Source organism: Geotrypetes seraphini, chromosome 6 (assembly GCF_902459505.1).
Source record: "Geotrypetes seraphini chromosome 6, aGeoSer1.1, whole genome shotgun sequence".
Classification (NCBI taxonomy): domain Eukaryota; kingdom Metazoa; phylum Chordata; class Amphibia; order Gymnophiona; family Dermophiidae; genus Geotrypetes; species Geotrypetes seraphini.
In genome coordinates this window covers 49,037,879-49,046,468 of record NC_047089.1, presented here as the reverse complement: position 1 = coordinate 49,046,468, position 8,590 = coordinate 49,037,879, and the positions used below count along the sequence as shown (strand labels likewise).

Here is an 8,590-nt window from a genome sequence, read left to right as displayed (position 1 = left end):
GAAAATCATACTAAACGGAAATTATTCTGCTTTTCTGAAACAAATCTAAGAGAAGAAATCAGTAGAAAGGTATCTACTATAAGCACGTTTTCCGTCTTAATTTGTTGCCTTATCCTTCCCTATAACTACAAATAAGGGTTGTGAAATCTATGCTTATACTCTTAGCTATTAAATGGTATTCAACTCCTCCCCAATACTACCTGCACTCCATATTCTTTGAAAGGAAGAAAAACAAATACTCTATCGTTCTTTGCCATTTGCATACGCATATTTCCGTCTGTAAAATCTCCCTCACGCTTTAAAACGTTTCAACCTCTCTGCGCCCGAGCACCAAGTTTCCCAGGCAACGGACTTGTTCCCCTAGTTCCGCCCGCCCACTCGTTTTCTACAGAGCGCACGTAGCGCTTCCTCCTTCCTCTCTTCCCACAATGCTCGAGGAGGCGGATCTGATGCAATTCTACAGCTCGTGGCGTGGCTTCTTCATTCAGCCTTGCTGGGCGAAAGAGGGGAGGGGTGGAAAGAAAAGCGGCAGATCCCCACGGAACGTAGTTCACACGGCCTTGCGATCGTCCTGAGACCTCCCTGCCTCACTCCAGCTGACAGCGAAAGAGCCTGCAGTGCACTCCGCCTGGGCAGGTAAGGTGCGAGCTGACCACCTGGCTTCCCGTGTGCTAGTATTCCGCCTTTATTCTTCTTTCTCTGAAACAAGTGGAACTGCGGCTTCTCCTGTTATTCCGGTCGCCTTGGCGCGGGGCCGGGTGTATATGTGTGACGTGGGTTATTTCTAGAGTCGCTTGGAAGCGCGCGCGGAAGTATTTAATATTTCTCTCTCCCCCTTCCCCCTTTTATCTCTCTTTATTTTTTGTGTAGCACACTTTATTGTAAGTGACTTTGGTGAGGTGCTTAGAAAGCAGCATGGTGGCTTTGGTGTAGTATTTATTGTGTGTGGGTTCCTTTACTTATTTCCTGTCTTTCGCTAGGTCGGGGCGGGTCCCTGTCTCGACGCGCTGCTCTTTTAATAGTGGGGGTTTTTTCCCCCTCCCGTGGTCACTGAATTGGAAGTGAAACTTCCGCGTGTATTTGTGTCCTTTGCTGAGCGCTGAGGGAGGGTTATCTCATCTGTCCTGATTTTGGCTTCTCAGATCTGGCCTTACATGGAGCTCTGTAGGTTGTTCAGTGTGTGCCCTGCTCTCTCCTTCTAGCCTTCCTAGTGGCAGATGCTGGGGTTAAACCTTTTAATTTCAGCCAGCCTGTTAAAGCAGAAAATAAAATATTCCATCGTTCCCCCCATCCCAGTCCTTTTTTAAAAAAAAAAAATTGTTTTTTTTTTTTAAGCTTAGTGATTGCTGCCGGGCTAGGGGGATGCTAATAACGGGTCACCGGAGGTCTTCCCTTTTCCGGAGGGCACATGGAAAGCAAGTTGGCTTTAGGTAGGCGTGACACGTGTGCTCTTGAGCCCGTGGTGGCTTCTTTGCTGAAGCTGCTGTCAACTGGATTTTCCATGTGTGCTGGGAAGGTTTGGCGTTTTATACACGCCGGTCGGGCTTTTGGCTTGGTTTCAAACTGATGCAATCCCCGTTCTGTCGCAAGAGACACGAAGTTTTAATTTAGCCAGGTGTCTGTGTCCTTAAAGTAAGCGAGTTGGGCCTATTATAGCTACTAGGCAGGCACTTGCCCCGAGGCTTTGGCTTTCAAACACAATCATTTCACTTCTTCAAAGACGATAACGTGAGAGCTACAGTAGTTCTTACTGTTTTGCATCTACTCAGTCATGTATAATGTGTGTGTGTGTTGGGGGGGGGGGGGGTGTCTATCCATTTTTGTAGAATTCGCTCTTATTTGGGAAATGTCATTTTTTTTGGTACATATCTTTTTGAAGATTCCGTTTAATCCTATCGCGATTTCTATTAAGTAACTTTTTTCCGATTTAAACAGTTGGTTTTATGTTATGGTAAACAGGTTTATTTCTTTTAGTGTATTTTTAGCAATGATACTTTCTATTAAGATAGTTTAAAGGCAAAAATAGTGTTCCAGACTGGGTTAAGTTGGAATTACGCATAGTATAGGTAGCAATTATTAGGAAGCTGCGGTTCTTTTGGGCATTATTTATGGCTTGTCATCTTGTGGAGGTTTTGTCAGTAAAGTGATTTGAAAATTGACACTCAAGGGGGCATACTTCTATTTCTCTTATACATCACTTATAATGTATCAAGGTTTTCTTTTAAACTTGTTTTAAAAGTTTAAAATATAGAAATGCTATCTGACTACACAGCAGGTTAGATACTGATAGTAATATACTTAATGATGTAGTCACAATTTACATAGGAACAAATTCACTATACGGGATACACCACTGTAAAAATAATAATTTTAACAGTTTGCAGTTAATTCAAAATTGCTACTGTCAGGAAGAGACTTGAATCAAATAAATTTGAAAAAAAAATGAGCCTCAAAGACTTCAGTGCAGCTAGCTAGCTCAGTGCATAGCTACTTATAGAAGCCACCTTTACTATCAGGACAGGAAAGGAAAAACAGGACAGGACAGGAAAAACAGAACAGTAATAAACTCAGACTGCTGCTCCGAGAAAAACCTGTTCACCAAAAACCCAAACTTTACAATAACATTGATTTAGGCTCTAACTCACAAAAGCAGCAATATTTAGATGTAGTATTTATTATATAATTCCCACTGTAGTGTTTTCTCACTTGCTTTTCTCCTGATACAGCAGCTTTGTCTGAAACAAGGACCTTGTCGAGAATTTTTTTTTTCTCTTCCAGAAACAAGTGGGTTACAATTTGTCCCTTTTTGACCCCAATGAGTTTTCAAATAGAAGGATGCAAGCCTCAGTGGGATATAGTGGACTGAGATAAGTGATTAGAAGAGTTCAAGCCCCAGTGGGACTTATAATAAATACGTCCAAATATTTCTGCTTTTGTAAGTTAGTGCCTACAAGTTCAATTTATAATGCATTTTGGTTTGAACTTCATTTTATCTTAAGTTTCATCTGGTATTATTTTCTTTCTCTATTTTTACTGTTTTATATTAAATGCTCTATTTTCTTTTTGCTTAATCTACTATAATAAAACCCTAAGCACGCATGCGCACTCTTACCTGCGTATTCGTGATCCCTGATCTGTAGGTCCGTGTCCGGCAGGAGTGTGCATGCGCGAGGCAGTTGATGATACAGGTAGGGAATGTTTTCTTTCTTTTTTTTTTTTCCATACTGACCTTGATCCCATTATATAGTCTTTACTGTTGTCCAGTTGAAGTCTGAGGGTGCAACGAAGAAGGCGGAAAAAAAGCAGGAGGGCGAGACCAGAGTTTTTCGGTGAAGTGAGGTGCACTTTGTCCAAGGCTGGGCGGCCTACTAAGAGCTCAGCAGGTGAAAGGGAGGTGCTGGAGCTTTCGTCTTTTATTCACAGAAAGGACAAGAAGCCGAGGTCCCACTGGATCTCAGTTGTAAGAGGTCTGGTGCTGGCAACTTGGCCTGAAAGCTATCAATAGCACTACAAGTCCCTCCCTCCCCTGCACCCCGATTTCAATTGTCTAAAGACCCAGTTCAGGGCAAATATTCAGACAAGATTTGACCATCGGAAATGAAGTGAAATAACTCAGATCTTTCATGTGGATCCATCCAGTCGGAATTTGGGGGAGGTAATGCTGCTGTGGCTGCTGCAAAGTAAAGTGGGTGGGGGGGGGAAGACAGATAGAAAGACAGACAGTGGGAGTGAGACAGACAGACAGAAAGAAAGAAAGGAATAAAGACACAGGACAAGGGAGAGAGACAAAGACAGACAGTCAAAAGGGGGCCAGGGAGAGAGACAGAACGAAAGACAGACAGACATATATTCTAGCACCCATTAATGTAACAGGTTTAAAAACTAGTATGTCAAATAAAGGTGATATGGGAAATACTCTAGAGTTCTGATCTCCTTAGTTTTAGTGTAGTTCGCTAGTTTAGTATGCAGATTTCTCATGCATATTCATTGTGGATATCCTGAAAACCTGATAGAGATCATAGAAACAGAAACTTGATTGCAGATAAAGGCCAAATGGCCCATCTAGTCTGCCCATCCGCAGTAACATTATCTCTTTCTCTCTCTGAGATCCCATGTGCCTATCCCACACTTCATTGAATTCAGACAGTTTCTGTCTCCACAACTTCTTCCAGGATACTGTTCCACGCATCTACCACCCTTCAGGATGGGTTTGGAAACCACTAGTTTAATTTAACAATTTTCTATACCATCTTTTAGTCATACGTGACAAGAGTATTTGGATTCCTACACTTCCTGACAAGTGTGGTGACTTTGAGAGTAGTCTGTTAGTCCTGTAGGGCCCACACCACCTCACCTTGTGTAGGAGAAGCAGGCGCTTCAGGGACTCGGGATATAAGCAGTCTGTTATGATGTCAGAGGACTGACTGTCTGTGCTTTCTATGAACAAGGGAGAGAGGAGAATGCTGGGAAAAGGCAGATTGTGCCAGTGCTTGGGAGGAATGGTAAACACGTTTAGTGTGACACAGCTTGGAAAAGTTTGTGAGAGACACTACTAGGATGTCCCTATAGGCCTGCAAGCACATTTTGGAAGGGAAGATTCCATGCAGAGTTTCCCTTTTCAAAACGGAGAGACAGGTTTTGCTCTGCATGCGTTTAGTACCTGTTGACCCTAATCTACTTTGCAGGGACAATCTATAGTTTAAACCACTTAAAGGGGTTTTAAAATGAAATCCTTGCACTTTGTTGGGCAATCCCCTCAAGCTCCCCCCTCCCCCCCACCGGTAAAAACATTTGAAAATTGATCACACTAGTAGTAGTGTTGCTTCTGGTATTTGGATGATGAACTTCCACAACTGTCTTTTAAAATGTTTACTTATGGACTCTATGAGAATGTATTAAGTGTTTTTTTTAAGACCTAAATGTATTTAATGACTGCATACAGTGGCATGAAAAACATGAATACAGCAAATCTTGCCTTGTTTTTAGCTTCTGTTTTGAGATCTTTTCCATACATCCTAATTCAGATGCCATCACAGCAATCTGTTATGCTGAATTCTGGAGTGGGCCAAAAGTCATGTATGGCAACAAATGTCTGTAAGATGAACCCAAATATACACTGAGCAAACCAGCCTGAGAAAAGTGCTGTGGTATGAATGTTTTCACACACTTGGCCGTGCAGTGAGAGATTGGAGAAACTGGGCCTCTTCTTCCTTGAAAAGAGGAGACTGAGAGGGACATGATCGAAACATTCAAAATACTGAAGGGAATAGACTTAGTAGATAAAGACAGGTTGTTCACCCTCTCCAAGGTAGTTAGAACGAGAGGGCACTCTCTAAAGTTAAAAGGGGATAAATTCCGTACAACCATAAGGAAGTTCTTCTTCACCCAGAGAGTGGTAGAAAACTGGAACTCTCTTCCGGAGTCTGTTATAGGGGAAATCACCCTCCAGGGATTCAAGACAAAGTTGGGCAAGTTCTTGCTAAACCTGAACGTACGCAGGTGAGGCTGGACTCATTTTAGAGCACTGGTCTTTGACCGAAGGGCCACCATGTGAACGGACTGCTGGGCACGATGGACCACTGGTCTGACCCAGCAGCGACAATTCTTATGTTCTTATATCAGCAAAGTTATTTGTAAAACAGAAAAATAAACTTGTTTAGCTCTTGTGATAAAATGCAGTTTCTTGTGCAACAGGGCAGGTACTCTTGCCCAGCAGGTTAAACCCAGGAGTGCATGTTCAAGCTCTGGATTCAGGAAAAGGCCTTTTGTGTACCCTGAGATTGGGACTCTTCTGTAGCTGGACTAGAACCCACATGGGAGACCAGTACAGTAACACTTACAGGAGTCTCAAGTTCCAGTGGTTTATTTGCCACTTGATATACCACCCAAATGGCCCGTACTAAGCTTCAGAGCAGTTTATACTTTTTAAAATAGTTAACTCAACAACACAGACAAATGGAAGACAAAAACAAAAATCTGATTTGAAGCTCAGCTTTCAGCCAGCAGTATCTTGAAACTTTCTGGTGTGGTGGAACTCTCTCCAGACCATTTATTTTTAATCTTTATATAAAATTTGATAAATGGTAAATCATGGCACAACCAAATCTAAGCGATGTACAATAATAAAATATGTCCAAATTAAGTAAAGCTCACAATCACAGCAAAAAAAAAAAAAAAAGCCTTCATCTCTAATGCAGATTAAAAGCTAAGAAAAATAAGTTTTCAAATCTACCATCTCTGTAAAAGGATTTCCCTGCCCCTTCCAGTCTGGTGGTGGTGGTTTGCCATAGATATAAGTCTGATGGACTGGTCATATGGTATACTCCATATTCATTTGATATCTACAAAAGACCTGCAGGCTAGAACCATTCTCTTTGCATTTCGGCACTTCTAGTTGCTCCTATAAGGAAAGATGGTCAGTGTGGTAGCAATGATATAAGTCGGGGCTAGGAGTTCAGCAGTGGCTCTGGAGATAGATTGGATGGTACAGGCAGTCCCCTGCTTAAGAACGAGTTTCGATTTTTAAAAATAATTTTTATAAGTTGAATTTGTATGTAACTCAGATCCTGTACAGTATACAATCTATAAGAACATTAAAGAAACAGTCCTCAAAATAAAGTACTGTAGTTTAAATAGAAAAAATAGGTTTACACTTATTTTTCTTCTTCATCAGTCCCACTATTCCCTCTCCAGGACCACATCCAACATTTTTCCCTCTCAGCTCTCTCTGCTCCATGCATCTGTACCTTATGCCTCTCCCACCACCGTGTCCAATATTTCTTTCTCCCTTTCTATTCCCGACCCACCTCAGCATCATTCCCTTACTTCCTCCATTCTTCCATCCTATGTCCCAAGTTCATGCTTCCCTCCCTCCTTTCCTCCATCCTTTGTCCGATGTTGTTCTTCCCTTCCTTCTGTGTCCCAATGCGACCCTCCTTCTCCCTTCCATGTCTCAACACACCCCTTGTCATCCCCCTCCATTCCGCATCCCAAATTCATGTCTCCCACATTTACCTCCTCTGGCTGGCTCCCTCCTCCCAGCCGCACTTCTCCTAGCAATGCCACAAGCAGCGGCTCCTGCACGTGGCCCCCTGATCTTTGCAAAGCCGTGATCGGCAGCTTGTGCATGCAGGCTGCTGACCCGGAAGCCTTCCCTCTTGACACTTTGCTGCTTTGCAAAGAGAAATGCAGCTGGGAGAAGGGAGTCGGCCAGAGGAGGTAAATACCCATGGGAGGCACAAATTTGAGACATGGAACGGAGGGGGAAGAGGAGGGGCGCATTGGCACAGGAAGGGAGAGGGAGTAGCCCGGTTTGTAAGTCGAGTATTCTTAAACCAGGGACTGCCTGTATTCAGGCAAACTTCTAAATTCGACGACCTCCCCTTACTTTCAGATGGCTGACTGGAGGGATGCTGGCCCACCTCTTCAAAATGATGGGTCTTCCCCTCCTCTTATAGGTGGGGCCTCGTGTGTCTGGACCAGTCAGAGCCTTAGGCTCCTCTCCGGATGCATCCAGATGCAAAGGGAGTGGGGAAAGAGAGATATCCAGGGTGCATCTCTCCTACCCCCCTCTCCTACCCCCCACATTCAACATTTCTCCCTCTCTCATCTCCCAGATCTTATGCAGCATTTTTCACTACTGCCCACCAGCCCCATGCCCATTTCTCCTATCACTCCTCTCCAGCACCATGCCACAGTTCTCTCTCCATCACTATGTCCAACATTCCTCCACCTTACATCTTCTTTAATCTGTCCCTCTGTTCCCTCTCCACCACCATATCCAACATTTCTCCCTCTCGTTCTTCTCTTCCCCATCATGCATCGCTACCTCACTCCTCTCTCTATGCCAATTTTCCTCTTTTCTTCCTTTCCCCATGCACCATTTCTTTCCCTTTCACTCACATATCCATGCCCAACAATTCTTTTTATTCCTTTCCTATGTCCCAAGTTAGTGCCCTCTCTCTTCCTTCTGTGTCCCAAATTCATGGCCCTCCCATTGTCCCAACGCCCTCCCTTCTTCCAGATCATGTCCCTCCCCCCTTACCTGCTCGCTCCAGGGCCGCACTCGCTTCCTTCAGGGCCATCCAGCTGGGCTGCTCTTTCCTGCCTTCAGCAGAATTTGTTGCACGGACATGTTCAGCAGCTCTTACATGCTGCACGTGGATGACCCACAAGCCTTCCCTCTGACGTCAGAGAGAAGACTTCCGGGTCAGCCACGTGCAGCATGTAAGAGCTGCTGAACACGTCCGTGCAACAAGTTCTGCTGAAGGCAGGAAGCAGCAGTCCACCTAGAAGGAGGTAACTGGGAATCCCCTACTGACCCAGAAGGCTTCCCTCCGACATCAGCTCTGACATTGGAGGGAAGCCTTCCTGGTCGGCTTTGGTGGAGGCCAGCGGGCAGGAAGGAGGGCATAGGATCCCCAGTAGCGGCAGCGGCCTTTAAAGAGGAAGGGGGCGGGAGACCTGTGCAGTGCCATGTACTCCTAAGGGTATGCTTACTGCATGTTGAGAAACTCTGGTATAATCTTTAGGGAAATAGTTTGTTTTTTTAGCACATCTGTGTTTTAAATTAGCTGGTTGAATATTTGTT

The 8,590-nt window shown here is 44.2% G+C and overlaps 1 protein-coding gene across 2 annotated transcripts in view; it reads left to right on the top strand.

Annotated features, from left to right (window-relative positions):
• Positions 1-419: 419 nt before the first annotated feature.
• Positions 420-8,590, top strand: part of SLC7A1 (solute carrier family 7 member 1) — a 63,983-nt gene continuing 55,812 nt past the window's right edge. Inside the window, exon 1 of one of the 2 annotated variants that reach the window (XM_033949484.1) lies at positions 420-636. The gene's annotated coding sequence lies outside the window, so the exon portion shown is untranslated. Of the gene's footprint in view, positions 642-8,590 lie in introns of both variants that reach the window. The other variant, XM_033949485.1, reaches the window with a different exon arrangement.